Consider the following 19,468-nt stretch of genomic DNA (forward strand, 5'->3'; position numbering starts at 1 on the left):
TTGTCATGCTTTCCAAGCCATGCAGAAATTAGTAGATTCCTGTTACGATACTTATTGGCGAATAACCCTTTGTATTGTACCATGTAATTCCAATCTTGTTAATATATAGAATAGTAGATGTTATAAAGAAAGTTTAATTTAGTTATAGTAATCATCTTTTAGTATTGATGATTGATCTTGTTTTTCTACAATAAACTCTCCATAGATCTTAACAACATTGTCCTCAAGTAGTAAAAACAACGGAGGTGAACTTATAGGAAATTAGAATACTTCAGAAACCCACCATTAGATGGAACTTTCTGTAATACCATTTCTTTACTTATTATATGTTCCTTAAATAACATTGAGTCATGATCTAATTGAACACTTGAGTTATAAAGAATCTATAAATAGGTTCCCCATTTGTTCACTGTGGCTCTCAGATATTATGAAGATGATGTGAGGTTTGAGGCAGAGGACTCACCTATAATGATGATATAAATCAACAATACTTTTTAGAACTGTGACACACACCTTTCTCATGGCCATTCCTTGATTAAACCCCCATATTTTGAATTTAAGACCTCCTTCTCGAGTGCCCACAATTTACCATGGAAGCCACCAAGGTGATGGTTAATTATAAATGATCAATCATTCATTTGAAATTTATGGGGACTATTGATATTGTTTAGAAATATAATTTTAAGGGTTAAAAAAATTTATGCCTTGTCAGTTATGACCTAAGCTATAGTTTTGAGTATTATAAAGAGTACACACATGCACATGGACATGAGATATGAGTATTATATATTTCATGAAATATATAATATATAAGTAGATATGAAACATGCAACTTCAATATCAAAGTCAAACCATACATGATACTTGATGTTTATTTAAAATAGATAGGGATATGGTAAGACATTTTCTCCCATTTATTCTAAAATTGCACTTGCAAGATCCGTCATTGTAGTTGAAGACATTGTTACCCTTTCCGCTTCCGTCTCCAATTCCAACGTTATTGTTATTGCCACTGCCAAAAGTACCGTTGACGGTTTGGTCGCCGCTTTGGGAAAAGTTTCCACGAATGGCGTTATTATTCTTTCAACTGATGGGATATTGTTTTCAATATTTGGGTAGCCATTTTTGTTGAAGACATAGCTTTTGTTCTTTTTGTTTCTGTTTGGTCCACTCACATCATTATAATCATTATAACTAAGATCATTATTCACACATCCTTCTCCATGTATATTCTTAATACTTGTTTTATTATCACTTGCATACCTCATTCTAATACATCCCCTAAACTCTCCTCTGATATTTTCCTTGAGAGATTTTTTTCTATTATACGCATGCCCTCCTTTGCATGTCATGTCTCCTATGGAACAATCAATATTACTTGTATCCACACCATATGAAAATTGTAGCTTTTCCTTTCCAACAAGATTTCTACCACGAGGAACATCAGTTGTACAAATCAAAAACGCATAAAATATGCCAAAAAAAGCTTATTAGCCATCATATAGGCTAGTTTTTCTAAATTTATATCAATGAATTACAATAAGTGATAACTTATCATAAGGATTTAATTTTATATATATATATATATATATATATATATATATATATATATATATATATATATATATATATATATATATATATATATATATATAAGGACTAGGTGAAAACCCGTGGGACCACGGGTGTTAATGTTAAATAGAAATTAAAATTTAATTATGTAATAAATAATATATCATTAAGTTAGAAAACCTATATAGCATTTTGAAATAACTTTTTTATTTGTAACTATTTAGTTACACAATAAATTGTAACTATTTAACTACAAATAAAGATTTTTAAAACCTTACTTTTTACTGCTTGTTAATCGTTCATGGTGATTGCACGTTAGAATAATAAAAATTGTTGTTGTTTTCATTTGTTTTTTTCAAAACTTTACATTGATTTACTTTGTCATGTGTTTATTTTTTAGGCTTACTAACTATAACATTGAAATCCGTTCAATGTTACTGATTTTCTTAGAATATGTTCTCTATTTTTAGTAAATTTGTAAACTTTCAGAATTTAATCACAAATGTAAATCCACATATATTATAAAAGTCATTACTTTATATAATGCAACATAATTTTAAATAACTACCAAAAAACTCAAAACAACATCGGAATTGATTTGATACAAAACAAACAATATATGTATGTAATGAAATTAACATAAAAAAAATACAATACATAATTATAAATAAATAAATTATTATGATGGATGAAATGTGCTTTGCTAAATAATTTTGAAACTTTTAGTTTATTAATATTGTTATCTAGATAGATATAGAAGAAGACATGAAATTATTCTTTGACACATTTTATTGAACACCTATGGTGCATTGTTTTATCACTCCATGTAAAAAATAAAAAATGAATGTTATACCCCTGCCACATATTACAACATCTATCCAGACACAACTTTTGTCAAAATTATCCTATTATACTCCTTTTTCTTGTATGCTTAACGAATTCCATTAATGATATAAAAGTAATGAAGTTTTATATTGAAATATAATAATAAGCAATTTATAAGGGTTAAATATAAAATACAAATACTGATATAATAACATGTAACTACATGACATATTAAATTCACTTGAAGTTAATATTAATGATTCTTATTCTCTTAGCATGCCCTATGTATATTCACATCCTTTACATATAGAAAAAAGAGCATTTAATCGCTATTTAAAAAAAAAAAAAAATGAACATGGAAATTGGTAAAATTACCATAAGTATTAATATAATTTTGAATGACAAATATGATTCCTCATAGCGCACATCTATTTTCTATAAAAAATCAGCCAACTCATGTTGTAATTGATCTTAAATGCATCTAATGGATACCATCTTTCAAACAATAAAATTACCCAAAATGAAGGCCCAAAAGTCATTCCAAATTGATTTGCCTTCGTCTTCTCGTGGCTTATTCTTCATCAGTTCATCCTGATTAACATTAAGTATTTTATGAGGCATCTCATTCCTACATATCTTGGCAAGTAGCTTCGTTATAGTTTTGTATGGTGGTGGGCCCTGAAACTTGTGGGTGCATATATCTCTTACTTGAACGATATATCCACTTCCCCTCATGTTTTGTCCAACATTGAAATCCTTTTTAGTTTTAGTCCTCATTTCAAAGCTCTGTATCCATTTTGGTCCTTATTTCAATTCAAGGTTTCAAGAACCAAAATTGCTAAGATAGTTTTCAACCAAAACTGAAACAGGTTCAACGTTAGAGTAAACATGGTAAGAACGAAAAGCACATGAACCATCTTTGTATTTTACACTTAAACATAAGTGTTAAAAGATTTAGAATAGTAACTTACCTAAATGATGTTCCTCTTCCTAAAGTCATTAATACAATTCAGACTTATATTAAACCACAAACCCATCAAGTGAATTCATAAGAAACACCTCATCAGCTGTAATTATACATCTAATCTGCTTAAGACTAACAACAATAGCCTTCTCGTGTCCTAAAATTATGGCAAAGAATAATGTCTCATTATAGTAGCTTTATCTAATTCCATAACTTTTGAGTTGCCATTTTGCTTAATTTTAATCCAAGATCAGTTTCCAAAAGCATGACCTCATTTTTTTTAACCCTGGAAAACCATGCCCTATGAAGTTTTGGCCCCCACGGTTAATAAGGTTGAATCTTGAGCTATATCCATTGGAATTGGCAGATTCAATGACTTTATTGGGTTGAAGAAATGGTCATGTGATTCTTCCATTTGGGCCACTTTTATTGACTTTGAAATTTGATGAAAGAGTTATGGAGTAATATGATGTCTGCATCAATGTGGAATAAATGTCATCTACACTCCACCTAGCATATAGGCTAGTTTTTTTAATTTTATATCAATGAATTACGATAAGTGATAACTTATCGTAAGGATTTAATTTTATATCATATAGGCTAGTTTTTCTATATATATATATATATATATATATATATATATATATATATATATATATATATATATATATATATATATATATATATATATATAAAAGGATTTCAGTAAGCAAAATTAAATGTGGTAGTTAATATATAAATGAATAAATAGTTTTGCGTTTTAAATAACATATCAATATTATTATGTAACTACACCACCCAAATGATTTGACAAAACAATCAAACACTTCTCTTTGTTTAATTTTACTAAATACATGAATGTATAGTACATTCATGTTATTTGATCATTGAAATGTATACACTACTATTTGTGTTTTTGTACTTAAGCATTTTCTTAAATTATTGAATAATCCACAAATATAAAGTTTTTAAAATTTAAGATATCTTGTTATTAAAATAAAATAAATAATAATAAAAAAAAAAACTTCAAGTATGTGAAATGTTTTCTCACTCCTCTTTCCTTTTCTTTTTCATTTACATACAAAATGTTTATATGACCTCTGTATATACTCTTTCATATATTTTATACTCTTTCATATCTTTTAGATATATCTCATTTAAAAAAATGGTAAATCCTACAATCGATGGCCTTCATCAAATCTTAGAGGTTAATCGTGGAGCATTAGTATTATTTTCAAAATAACAGGAGTTGAAGCCTTAACTTTTTTGTGTGAAGTTTTGCATCTCAACCACTAGGTTCCTTTCTTATTAGGATGACATATGTCTGGTTTTCTCTTCCAAGTTCCAATTATAAAAGCTAAATATAATATTTTTACAATACTTATTTAAATAATGATTGTGTTTTGTGACATGTTGATTACATGGAAAAACAAGATATAAGGTTTACTAACCTTTTACATTTAGTCAAATGCTAAAAGTATCATTTATAAATTATAATCTAACATTAAATACTAGAGGTAGATAACTAGACGAATAAGGAAAAAAAAATCTCTAAAACACCAAAATTTTATGGTATAAAAAGCAAGAACTAGCAACAACTTTCCCCAGCTAAAATTATTTTTGGAAAAAGCATTAGAAATTATCAACTTACTTGCCATCAATGCTTTAGTACCATTGTTAATTCAAAGCTTTTGAATATTTTATTCTCTTAGGGGCAATTATTTTATAAACAGAAATTTACAGATTATGAACAGACATTATAGATCAAAATAGAGACTAAAGAAAAGAAGCAGATAGATCATAGACATAAAGGTTGACAATGATAAGAGAGGAAGAGGTCTGACAACTTAAAACAGGAAAAGTATTGGAGGGAGATTCGAGGGCATTGAACATCTAATGAGTTGATTTTAGATAGGAGTACATGATGTTCTCATTGACATTAAACAATCAGGGTTCACTTCTTAGTGTTTTCTTTTGAGTTCTACTGTTTTAGATTTCTTCTATGGTCATTTTTAACTACCCCTAACTAGTTTGGGAGAAAAGGCTTGTTCTGTACTATGCATTCAGATTTTGAGGTCTGGTAGTGCTTCTGAAACGAAACCACTAGTCCAGTTAGCTTCTGCAACCCTACTCACAAAAGAAAATTAAGGCAAAGGGTGCGTTTATGATTTCCACTTCTTAAAGGGTGTATGTGTAAGTTCCATTTCTTAAAGAGTGTGTTTTGTAATTTCTATTTCTTATAGCACAGGCTCCCTTCAAAGTAGGTTGAGTATGGAAATTCTTCTCCACATCACTTTTTCCATCCTACAAAAGAAATACCAACATACTTCTATTATTATAGCATTCTACTTTTTTTTGTTGCTATTAGGGCTTGTATTTTTGAAAAAAAAATTAAGAAAAAAAAAGAACTTCCATTCTTTCACAGATCCACCAAGTGATCTGTTACTAGTTCAGGGGCAAAACAGACATTTAAGCATGTGTGAGTGTTTATAACTGATTCTGTTTCTATGGGCCAATCAAATTTAACCCTGATTTTATTTAATGTAGGGTAGGGTTACCTTGAAATGGGGGAGTTACTGAGTGATTCTTGGATCAAAGTGATGGCTTCTGCCTTTTTGTTTGGTTCTAAACAATATATCATTTCAGCTACAGCTGCTCTGTGCATACAAAATCACCAAATAAATGACTTGAAAGAAACAGGTGTGAGCAGGATTTTTTTTGTAACAAATGTTAGTTACCTTTATGTTGCTCAAGGAAAACAGTGTTTGCCTCCCAATTAAAAAATATTTCAAGTACAACGCTATAACTGGATATAATTTTTTAAATTGCAATGTCTTAATAAGCAAAGAGATTCATAATAGAAAGACATGAACATATGATGCAATAAAAAAACAAGTAAATGAAAGTATGTTTTTATTTCTTGCAATTAGAGCTTGATATAACTGCAAACATCCATGTTGATGAAGTCTACAAGTGGAAACTTCTACCATTTCATGAAAATGCTACAATTAAAATTGGTTATATTTTATTCATAAATAAAACTGAGGAATTTAGATGTAAAAAAACAGTTGTATGGTTTAATAGTGACAAAATTGCAAGTTTGGTCCCTGTGGTATGTCAAAAATTGGATATTTGGTCCAAAATATTTTGGAGTTGCACCAATGGTCCAAAACTTCCATTTTATTACGAGTTTGGTCCAATTTGTTTTGACTTTTTTTAAAATGACGAGTTTGCCCTTTAGTTTTGTTTTTTAATTTTCTTTTTTTATTACAACAATTATAAAAAACAAAAAAAATACTACCTCTGCCCCTAATCCACCCTCCCCCACCCCCCCTCTCTCTCCCTCACACATACCATAACTGGTAAATGCTACCACCACCACCCTAATTAAAAAAAGGAAAATACCAAGGGCAAATCTGTAAAAAAAAGTTCTGAAAATTTTGGACCACTTGTGCAACTCCAAAACATTTTTGGCCAAACATCCAATTTTTGACATACTATAGGGACCAAACTTGCAATTGTCTTTAAAAGTCACTCAAAGTATAACCAATTGTTTACAACCTCATAAATTGATTTAATAAGCATATCTAAGAAAAAAATAATGTTGTTTCTTGCATTTAGCCCTTTTTAATTATACAAGAACTTAAAAACATATGTTACCTTATTTTCTTCCATTGGCATATCACTGATGTCTGGTTTTCCTTCAATATTGGGTCAGTCTGTGTCTGTCTTAACACATTCATCTCCTAAAAAAGGAAGTAATATACAGATGCCTAGATTAAGTTAAAAACAAAAAGATCATATATAGATGTCTACATTAAGTGTTTAACCCATTAAGCTCATTACGTCAAAAAGAGACAACCCCAAGGCTTATATATGTGACAACAATATTGTTTATTTGTAACACTAAAAGAAAATACATGAAACCATTCATGCACCAAAATAAAAAGAAAATTAATAACTAAATGTTGCACCATAGCAATTTCATAAATGTCAATTCTCTGATGATATGTTTAAAATGACTCTCTTATTGGTCTGATTCTCTCATAGAGAATATAGATATTCAACAAACATTTATGAGCAAACATGAAGAATACCATTAAGTGCAAAAGAGAGAATTGACACAATCAGAAACCCAAAAAGAGGGAACAACAAATAATGAGAGCAAACATCTCATGAAAAAGGAAGAGGGGTCGAGAGGAGTCGCATGTTTGTGTTGTCCAACTTTCAATGAGAAACCCAAAAAGGGAAACACTTCCTCCTAATGAAATAATGAATAATCCAAAATTTTATCAAACAAATGAAATTATATGAATTTGGGATAGATAAGTCGTCATTTAAAGAAGATTAATTTTCCATATAATACAAAAGAAATGGGGTAAATAAGAATGGACAAACCAGATAAAAATTGAATTTCAGTAAACATATGTGTATTTTCCTCCTTTATAGCAACCGTAGAAAAAGCTCATTATGTTGCTATATCTTTTGGTTGAAATTCTTCAAGAACTGATTAAACAGCCTAAAAAGCTCCTCTTTCACAAGAAATGATTCTTTATCAACAGAGTTGAAATTCTTGATTACAGACAAGAAATGTGGACTTTTATCTCCAAATAAAAAGGCAGTGTATAAACATACATTCATTTGGTGCCACCTTTACAACCATAGATTGACCAAGAAAACAAGCGCATGATCTTCTTTGTTGACCAAGAAACTCAAACAAGGAACTTAAGAAGAACAAATACAAATAAACAAAACCAACAGATTCTAAGAATATCTTTGTATGCATGATCATTTGACTATCAAAAACAAATACAAATAAAAAAAACCAACAGATTCTAAGAATATCTTTGTATGCAATGAAGAAGAATGTGAAACTCAAAAATCAAATACCCTTTGAAAAAATCCATTAAAGAAGAATCAAGAAGACAATTTTCAGATGAAAAACACAGACATGGGTTGAAGACACATATTTTTGGGCTTGTTTCCTAATGTTATTAAAAAAATGAAAATTATATTAATGTGGGATAGATAAGCTGGGATTTACCACCAAAGCATCGGTTGACAGGAACTAACTTTCAGTACACATGTGTATTTTCCTCAACTATAGCAACTGTATGAATAAAAAAAAGTGTTTTTAAAATAATACATATTCAACCAACATTGTAACAGTATTTATCAATTTTAACGTGAGAGGAGCAAAAAGAAAAAAACAAAAGACAAATATGTAAAGTGTTGGTGTCTTAAAAAATTAAGAAGAATCAAGAACAAGATAAATCGGCTAGCAAATCACAAATGACTAAAACCAAAAGATTTCATATATATATATATGATAGACCCCTGTTGAATCTATCGTATACTCCCGACATACTAACAAAATTACTTGATAATATTAAGATAATTCCCAGTCATTCGAGAGGAAAGGGGCTCTCCAAAAGAACAAAGTTCTTTACAAATCAATTCTTAGCTACTGACTCTCTAAAACAAAGGACGATATATACTATTACTAGAGACAAGACAAAAGGGAATCACAGCCAACATACTCAGGTGCTCTTCCCACTAACAAAACAGCCAATAGCAACCATAATACCATAAAAGACCATTCTACCCCTGGCCAAAAAGATAACCGACATGTGGGGGCTTATCAAAATAATATATGGAAAACAAGAAACTGATAATCAAAGAACAAACAGCAAAGAACCCAATTTTCAAAATAGGAAAAAACTATATACAAGGAACCTTTGCCTTAAAAAAAACTAAGCTCCTTTCCTTTGGTAAATTACAATCAAAGAAGAAATAACAAGACCCCAACAGAGAGATGAAAAACCATGATGATGTCAAGAAATGAATAGATAGGATACCACAATGCAAGAGTCAACAAGAATTGAATATGAGTAAACAAACATACAACAACAGAAAAATGATCAGAAGAAATCAAGATTCATAATCTATATTTTACAAGTACAGAATGGGTTGATTTTTTTTAAAAAGGAAAATGTGCTTTTTAATAAGAAAACAGAAAGTGCAATGCTATAATTGGTAGATTTAACATTTTTCAAAAATAAATTTAGAAGTTACAATGCTGTAACATAAATAAAACTGAAAAATGCAAGGCTGTTATTTGGGTTGCTTTTTCAAAAAAAAAGTGTACTACTAATAATAAGAAAACTAAAAAAACAATCTTATAATTGGTGGATTTTTTCAAAGTAAATTGTCTTGATAAAGAAAAAAAAATGATAGATTTTTTTTAAAGTAAAATGCCTCGAAGAGGAGAAAAATGAAAGTACAATGCTATTATTGAAATAAAAAGTATAATCACCTAATTTACAAATGATGATAATCAGAAGCCATTCTTTCATTGATTATGAAGCTCAATGTTTCCCCTCCCCTGCACACATCTTCAAAACTAAAACTCTTGTATATTATTTATGATATATATATTTAAATATTATATAAAGCTCATCAAAAAAGAAAAATGATCAGCAAAAAGAATAAAATTACAATTGATGTAACAACAATCAAGCAAACTTTACTGTTGCTTCTATTTTATTCCAAACTAAAAAAAAATGGGGAGAAAGTTAAGATAATCTTAGGATTCATAATTAAAAGGTTAAATAATATATGGATTATAAGTACATAATGGTAGATGCTAAGGATTAGAAAAATGTTTAAAGTACATTTTACAACGATTAGAAAAATGTTCAAATCTGGAATTAAAAATGTGACCTTTAGTGCATTTTGAATTATCTGAAAGCCTGTTTTCTGATTAAACATAGTTTCAACTTTTTCATTATTTTAAACGCGAAAATAGTTAACTTTTTCATCTTTGTTCTAAATGATTGACCAAGCATCTCAAAGAATGAGCTTAACAAGAATAAAGAGCATGATGAATTGACTATCAGAAAAATTACAAATAAATAAAATCAAAAGATTCTAAGATCATCTCTGTACAAAATGAAGAACATAACTAAAAAACAAGAAACTCAAAGACCCTAATTTTCAAATAGGAAAGCATTATATAAAGAACCTACCTATGTCATTCAAAAATCAAAACCCTTCAAAAAAAAATCCACCAAAGAAAAATCAAGAGCAAAACAATTGACAGATGAAAAACCAAAATATGAAAAACACAGACATGGGTTGAAGAGTCATTTTTTAAGCTTGCTTCCTAATGAATAAATCCAAAAGGTTAGTAAACAAATGAAAACATAATATGGGATTGCAAATAACCTAGACATAGAGTACACATTGGCGCCAAGTAAACATTATTTCTGAAGAAAAGATGAGATGACCTTAAAATTCATATCAAAAGTTTAGTAATATGGTATTCAAATATAGAAATGGCAAAAGATTAGATTGCTCATTATGTATGAAAATACTAAGAGTTAAGAAGCCGCTGTATAAAAACATTGAATATACTACAAGCACAAAAACATAAAAGAGAATAAAGAGTTAAATGATTATGATTATGATAATCATAATTATTTAACTGAAAGAAGAAATCTAACGAATTGCAATAATCAGAAAACTTAAAATGCAATGCTATAATTTGGTTGATCTTAAAAAAGGTAATACTTATAATAAGAAATCTAAAAGTATATATAGTGCTATAAATGAAAACTGTTCAACTGAAAGTACAATGTAATATTAGGTATATTTTTTAAAGTAAAATGCCTTGATAAAAAAAAATCAAAAGTAAAATGTTGTAAGTAGAAAAACAAAGTAAGTACACACAGCAGGAAGAAGGTTACCTAGCAACAGAGAAAAACACAGCACATCTCCCACAATCACAAGCTTTATGATAGTTTCAACCACATCATGTGTCTCAATAAACTTAATTTTGGATTAAGTATAAAGAAAATAGGTCCAATTAATTAGGATATAGAAAGTTAAATTGCACATACAGAGGAGGAGATAAACCCTAAAGATTAAAAGGTCAAAGAAATTTTTTTTTAAAAAAAATGCCAAATCAAGAGACATTTCTACGGATACAAGAAAAAAAGGTTGATTCAATAAGAAATCAATTAAACGTAACCAAGAAACTCGAAAACCCTAATTTTCAAGTAGGAAAATTTGGTATAAGGAACTGTTGCCTTTCAAAAGTGAAAACCCTTCGGAAAAATCTATCAAAGAAGAATCAAGAACAAGAAAACAAGAGCATGATCTTTTTTGTTTGTTATAAAGGATTGACCAAGAAACTCAAACAATGAACTTAAGAAGAACAAAAAGCATGATCAACTGACTATCAAAAACAATTACAAATAAATAAAACCAACTTTATATACAATGAAGAATGTGATGAAAATCAAGAAACTCAAAACCCTAAGGAACCTCTTTGAAGAAATCCATTAAAGAAGAATCAAGAAGACAATTTTCAGATGAAAAACAGACATGGGTTGAAGATACCAAGCATCTCATACACAATTTGACAAGAACTGAATCTTTGGATGCATACATGCATTTGTTGCACCATAGAAACTGTAATGAGATGATCTTAAGATTCATAATATGGAAAGGATACACTGCTATGAATCGAGTCTCTGAATAAATATGAGTAAAGATACATGCATTTAATCATCATATCAACTATAGGAAAAAGCATGGACAATCTTAAAATTCATAATAGAAAGGTTAAACATGTTTGTGAATTCCTTCAAAAGAAAGATTGCATTGTTCAAGACTGTATAGAAACGAAGAAACTTCCAACTCATGGAATTTCTAAAGGGGATGATTTTGTGGATAAAATCATTTAGGGATGTTTTTTTGACTGAATAACCTTCTGAATGAGACTAAATGACCATTTTACCCACAATTTCCAAATAAATTCAACATTGTAACGGTATTTATCAATTTTAACATGAGAGGAGCAAAAAGAAAAAAACAAAATACAAATATGTAGTTCTATATGATACCAAATCACAAATGAATAAAACCAAAAGATTTCAATAAAAAATATCTGTGGTAAATTTTCAATTGTTCACAAGAACACTATGCATATTGCATAGCTTGAAATAACTTAATACCAGTAAACATAGAAACTGCAAAAAATTACACTTTCATTTTTTGGATGCTTCACCAAACAGTTAAGCAACGTGAAATAAATAATACATTATTTATATCTATATCAAAAGAAAGTCATCAACAGAGATGAATATTGACATTACATACATCAAAACCATGATAATTAGAAATAATAATATATATAAAATCAATATTGATCTAAGTAGATAAACTCAACCAACAAAATTATACATCATTTATATCTATATCATTTAGAAAAAATATATAAAATTAATTATACATCATTTACATCACAACCAGCAAAGTGCAATACTATAATGGGGTTGATTTTTCAAAGGCAAATGTGCTTATAGTTATAAGGAACATCTTCAATAAATTCTCAACATTTGGGGTCAGTTTACGGTTTAATCCCAACATTTATTTTTTGAGATGAAAGGTCCTGATTATCTAATTTTATACAATAATCTGTCATTTACTGTTGAAAAAAAAAGAGGACTATTTCATTAATTTGGGCAAAATATAAAATAACCGAGACTTTTCTGTTCAAAAGATAAATGTTGGGATTAAACCGTAAACTGACCCAAAATATTAGTACTTTATCAGAGATTTCCCTATTTACAATAAGAAAACTGTAAGTACAAGGCTACAATTGGTAAATTTCTCAATCTTACATGAAAATTTTTCAAAGTTATAATGATCTAACAGAAAGAAAACTGAAAAATGCAATGCTATAATTAGGTTGATTTTTCAAAGGGTGATGAGCTTATAATAAGTAACTGAAAATTCAACGCCATAAGTGGTAGATTTTTCAAAGTAAAATGCTTTGATAAGAAACAATTTGAAAGTCATAATGTTGTATAAAAGTAAAGATGAAAAGTGAAATGCTATAATTGGGATGATTTTTTTTAAAAGCAAAATGTGCTTTTAATAAGAAAACAGAAAGTGCAATGATTAACATTTTTCAAAAAAAATTTGAAAGTTACAATGCTGTAACAAAAATAAAACTGAAAAATGCTAGGCTATTTATTATTTGGGTTGCTTTTTCAAAAGGAAGTTAAGAAAACTGAAAAAACAATGCTATAATTGGTGGATTTTTTCAAAGTAAATTGTCTTGATAAAGAAAAATGCCTTGATGAGGAGAAAAAAGTATAATGACCTAATTTATGATTTGAAGAAGATCAGCAGGTCGCTTTGACAACTGATTATGAAGCTCAATGTTTCCCCTCCCCTGCACACATCTTCAAAACTAAAACTCTTGTATATTATTTATGATATATATATATATATATATATATATATATATATATATATATATATATATATATATATATTTAAATATTATATAAAGCTCATCAAAAAAGAAAAATGATCAACAAAAAGAACAAACTACAATTGATGCAACAACAATCAAGTTTAATGTTATTGTTGCTTTTCTTTTATTCCAAACTAAAAAAAGGGGGGAAAAAGTTGAGATAATCTTAGGATTCATAAGTAAAAGGTTAAATAATACATAAGGTACATAATGTGTTCATCTAGTGCCACTTTAGAGTGAATGAAAAAGAAAGGACAAACCACCTCAATGTTTACCACAATAAAAGAGTAGACATGAACTGAATGAATCTGAGTACAAGTACACGTGAAAAAAAGATGAATATATCAAGATTAATATAACATACAACTTAATACCTTACATTCTACTATCAACAGTTAGGATGCATAGGAAATAATATGCCACCATGTCAACTGTAGTAAGAAGATGAAATCATCTTAAATTTCTTAATCAAGCTTTCATAACTTATCCTCAGTTTAGTGCCATTTTGAATTATCTGAACACCTATTTTCTGATTAAATTGGCTGTTGAATTATCTTTTCTGATAAAAGATGTAAACAGGGAAAACCATCAGAAAGCTTAGTTTAACCTATCTTAAAACTTTTCTTTATCATAATAATATGTGCTGGACTCGATTGCTGACCTTATCTGTACAACAGATAGAATCATGTTATAAAATTTGGATTTGATCCATTTAAAAATATTATTTGGCAAGATATGAACATGAACCTAAATCAAGAATCATCATTTACTTATATAAACAAAGCAACTTAGTTCTTCCGTGTGTACAAAATGAAGAACATGTATAATGAAAAACAAGAAACTCAAAGACCCTAATTTTCAATTTTCAATCTTCAAATAGGAAAAAAAAACACAAACATAGGTTGAACAGACATTTCTTAAGCTTGCTTCATAATGAATAAATCCAAAAGGTTAGTAAACAAATGAAAATATATTAATACGGGATAGATAAGACATTTAAAGAAGATTAATTTTATAAAAGGACAAATCATCTCAGATGCAATTTATCACCATACACAAGTTGACAATAACTGAATCTTTGGATGCATACATGCACTAGAAACTGTGGAAAAAGAATAAGATGTTAAGATTCAAAATCTAAGGGTTAATATCCAAATCTACACTGCTATGAATCCAGTGTCTAAATAAGGAGTTGATGACAACTAAACATACATGCATTTACTCATCATAGCAACCATTGGAAAAAGCAGAGATGATCTTAAGATTGCAAATAAGCTAAATCACCATAAAACTCAATTGAAAGAGATAGTTCCAAATAACCTAGACATGGGCGAAAGTAAACATAGAATGTTATATACATAAAGCATATTTTCTTTTTGAGACTGAATAAACCATCTGCATGAGACTAAAATGACTATTTTATCATCAAATTTCAATAAAGTTAATACATATTCAACCTCTTAACAGTATTTAAACTTTAAATATGTAAAGTGTTTAAACTTTTAAAAGTATTAATACATTAAGCTGGGTTTTTTTGGCTTAACCTTGTTATGTCATTCTATCCAGATTAAGCTAAAAAAGAAAGAGTCATATAACTAATTAAAAAAAAGAAAAAAAGAACCCCTTAACACATTTAGCTCACCAATCAACATAACATGCCTTGTTAATACAGAAATTTGAAACTTACAATAATGTAACAAAAAGAAAACTTAAAACACAATGCTACAATTTGGTGATCTTAAAAATGGTAATGTGTATAATCAGAAATCTAAAAGTATATAATTGAAAAACTGTTCAAAGTAAAATGCTCTAATAAGAAAAAACTGATAGACTTTTCAAAGTCAAATGCCTTCATAAGAAAAACTTTTAAAGTAGATATTGCAACATAAATAAACCTGAAAAGTGTAATGCTATAAAGAGTTTGATTTTTGAATGGGATACAATTGAAAGTACAATGCAATATTAGGTATATTTTTTTAAAGTAAAATGCGTTGATAAGAAAAAAAAAATCAAAAGTAAAGCTACAATGTTGTAACAAAAATAAAACTGAAAAATGCAATGCTATTATTTGGGTTGCTTTTTCAAAAGGAAGTGTACTACTTATAATAAGAAAACTGAAGAAACAATGCTATAATTGGTGGATTTTTTCAAAGTAAATTGTCTTGATAAAGAAAAAAAAAATGATAGATTTTTTAAAAGTAAAATGCCTCGAAGAGGAGAAAAATGAAATATTATTGAAATAAAAAGTATAATCACCTAATTTACAAATGATGATAATCAGAAGCCATTCTTTCATTGATTATGAAGCTCAATGTTTCCCCTCCCCTGCACACATCTTCAAAACTAAAACTCTTGTATATATATATATATATATATATATATATATATATATATATATATATATAAAGCTCATCAAAAAAGAAAAATGATCAACAAAAAAACAAACTACAATTGATGCAACAACAATCAAGTTTAATGTTATTGTCGCTTCTCTTTTATTCCAAACTAAAAAAAATGGGGAAAAAGTTGAGATAAGCTAAGGATTCATAATTAAAAGGTTAAATAATATATGGATTATAAGTACATAATAGTAGATGCTAAGGATTAGAAAAATGTTTAAAGTACATTTTACAACGATTAGAAAAATGTTCAAATCTGGAATTAAAAGTGTGACCTTCAGTGCATTTTGAATTATCTGAAAGCCTATTTTCTGATTAAACATACTTACATTTTTTCATTATTTTAAATGCGAAAAATAATACAAAATTTCATCTTTGTTCTAAATGATTGACAAGCATCTCAAAGAATGAGCTTAACAAGAATGAAGAGCATGATGAATCGACTATCAGAAAAATTACAAATAAATAAAATCAAAAGATTCTAAGATCATCTCTGTACAAAATGAAGAACATATATAATGAAAAACAAGAAACTCAAATTAAGACCCTAATTTTCAAATAGGAAAGCATTATATAAAGAACCTACCTACCTATGTCATTCAAAAATCAAAACCCTTCAAAAAAAATCCACCAAAGAAGAATCAACAAGAGCAAGACAATTGACAGATGAAAAAACAAAATATGAAAAACACAGACATGGGGTTGAAGAGACATTTTTTAAGCTTGCTTCCTAATGAATAAATCCAAAAGGTTTTTAAGCAAATGAAAATATATTAATACGGGATTGATAAGACATTTAAATAAGAACAGACTAACCATAAAAACAGCAATTGAGAAGAACTGACTTTCAGTAAACAAATGTGCATTTCCCTCCACTAAAGCAACTGCATAAACAAATTAGATGTTCTTAAGATTAATAATGAAAAGGTTACTAACCGAAAAAGTAATTAGCTACAGAAAAATCAATACAATGGAAGAGAAGTAGAGGTGACAAGAACTGAATATATGGATTCAAAATATCCATATCTACATTGCTATGAATCCAGTGTCTGAATAAGGAGTTGATGAGAGTAAACATACAAACATGCATTTACTCATCATAGCTACCATTGGAAAAAGCAGAAGAGATGAAATTAAGATTGGAAATAAGCCAAAACAAACATCTGATTTGGATACAGGATATGCACATAAGCTATAAAACAGAGTATATGTCTGGTTCCTTTCTTTCCATTTACTATGAGGAATCTTGAAACAAAAATAGAAGAGGGTATGGATAAACATGTAAACCTGCTCAAACACACACAAATCCATTCACATCATAATTCACCAAGTTCTTCCCAAAAACAGAATATTTGTTAACCAAAGCATGACAGAATATTTGTTCACATAAGACATGAATTAACCAAATCATCATTGATCAAAAGGAAGATAAGATTAAAAAAAATAATAATAACTTAAGCTACCACATAAAGACCATTATAGAAACGAAGATACTTTTATAAATCATCATCATTTGTCAGACTCCTATATGTCTCTTGAATACATGAATACATAAACCAAACATAAAGAGAAATTTAAGTGATGATGATCCTCATGTCCTATCATTGAAGAGAAATATATGTGATATCCTTTTATTTCTACTCCTACAACAAAGTACATAAAAATAACTTAAAATTGCTCATTTACAGAAACCCATAAAGAAAACACACTTGTTGATGAATAAATTCAAAGGGTTATCAAAAGACAATTTACAAATGATTCTAAGATTATCTCTGTACAAAATGAAGAACAAGATGAAAAACAAGAAACGGACAACCAAGAAACTCAAAAACCCTAATATAAATAGGAAAGAATTATATAAGGAACCTCTGCCCTTTGGAAAAAAATCCATCAAAGAAGAATCAAGAACAACACAATTAATAGATGATAAAACAAAATACGAAAAACACAAGCATGGGTTGATGAGACATTTCTTGAGCTTGCTTCCTAATGAACATCCAAAAAATTATTAAGAAATGAAAACATTTTTATATGGGATTAGATAAGACATTTAGAAGATTAATTTTATCAAACAGAAAAAATAAAAAGTTATAAAATAGAAAGGATGCACATGAAAATGAATAAAGGGGTTAAAATTAAGAATGGATAATAGAGAGAAGTAGGTGAATAAGAAAGGTCAAAACCATCTCAACTGCAATTTTGAACCATACACGAGTTGAAAATAACTGAATCTTTGTCTGAATAAAGAGTTTTTTGGTTTTACCAGTTCAGTAATTTTGTCCAGATTAAGCTAAAAGAGAAACAGTCATATATAGTTATCATTACTAAGTGCTTAACCCATTAAGCTCATTAAGTCATTTTAAACAGTGTCCTGACATTATCCCAAAGCTCATATCATCAGATAATAGAGATATTCCACAAACATTTATGAGCAAGACAAAAACACCAAAATATGAAGAGTAACAACTAACAATAATACCACTGAATGCAAGAGAGAGAATTGACACAGGTTTGTACTCCCCAACTTTCAACAAGAAACCCAAAAAAAGGAAACAGTTATTAAAGAATAAATCCAAATTTTAATTAAACATACGAAATTATTTTAATTTGGGATGGATAAGCCATTTAAAGAAGATTAATTTTGCATATAAATTTAAAAGCTATATGATAGAAAGGGGGTGAATAAGAATGACAAACCGGATGAACTGCATATTTTCCTCCATTCTAGCAACTGTAGAAAAAACAAGATGATATTAAGATTCATAACAAAAAAGTTAGTAATAAAGGAAAAAGTTCATTATGCTGCTATGTTTTGGTTTTGCTTCAACAACGAATTAAAAAAACTTAATCGTCACCAAAAGATTGTTATGAAATTCTTGATTACAATAATAGATTAAAAAGAAAGAAATAAGTTCCAAGAAAGTAAATTTGGTGGACAAATAAGAAGGCAGTGTATAAAAGCATGAATAAAACCAAAATATCACTATGATTCGTTCTGTGTCTTCTTAGTTCTACATAGTTCACCAAGAAAGTCGAGCAATAAACTTAAAGAAGGATCAAGAACGTGATCAATCGACTAGGTAAAATAATTGCAATTTGATAAAACCAATGGATTTCAAGATTATGAGATTATCTCTTTTCTAAATGAAGAACAGAATGAAAAACAAGAAACTCGTGATCAAAAAACTCGAAAACCCTAATTTTCAAGATGAGAAACAATTGTATAATGAACCTTTGCCTTTCAAATATGAAAACCCTAATTTTCGTGGGTTGAAGTTGAAGAGATTTTTCTTGGGGTAGCTTGGTGTTGAAGAAGAATGAAGGGTTTAGGTATATGTAGGTTTCTGACGGGGTTTTATGTGGGCTAACGGTAACATT

The 19,468-nt window shown here is 28.6% G+C and overlaps 1 long non-coding RNA gene across 15 annotated transcripts; it reads right to left on the reverse strand.

The window, feature by feature from the left end:
* Nucleotides 1–4,993: 4,993 nt before the first annotated feature.
* LOC145054785 (uncharacterized) lies at nt 4,994–19,468 on the reverse strand. 15 transcript variants are annotated; one of them, XR_013684930.1, is made up of 10 exons: nt 19,323–19,468; nt 18,788–18,821; nt 16,907–16,974; nt 15,948–16,016; nt 9,678–13,607; nt 8,406–8,471; nt 7,022–7,107; nt 6,100–6,167; nt 5,920–6,018; nt 4,994–5,665 (listed from the first exon to the last, which is right to left on the reverse strand). It is a non-coding gene; the product is annotated as an uncharacterized LOC145054785 (long non-coding RNA). The 15 variants fall into 15 exon arrangements; XR_013684928.1 differs by lacking the exon at nt 6,100–6,167 and having other exon boundaries at nt 5,158–5,665; nt 9,678–9,746; nt 13,536–13,607; XR_013684932.1 differs by lacking the exon at nt 8,406–8,471.

This window comes from Lactuca serriola, chromosome 5 (genome assembly GCF_051521515.1).
Source record: "Lactuca serriola cultivar US96UC23 chromosome 5, Lser_US96UC23_V15, whole genome shotgun sequence".
In the NCBI taxonomy this organism is placed as follows: domain Eukaryota; kingdom Viridiplantae; phylum Streptophyta; class Magnoliopsida; order Asterales; family Asteraceae; genus Lactuca; species Lactuca serriola.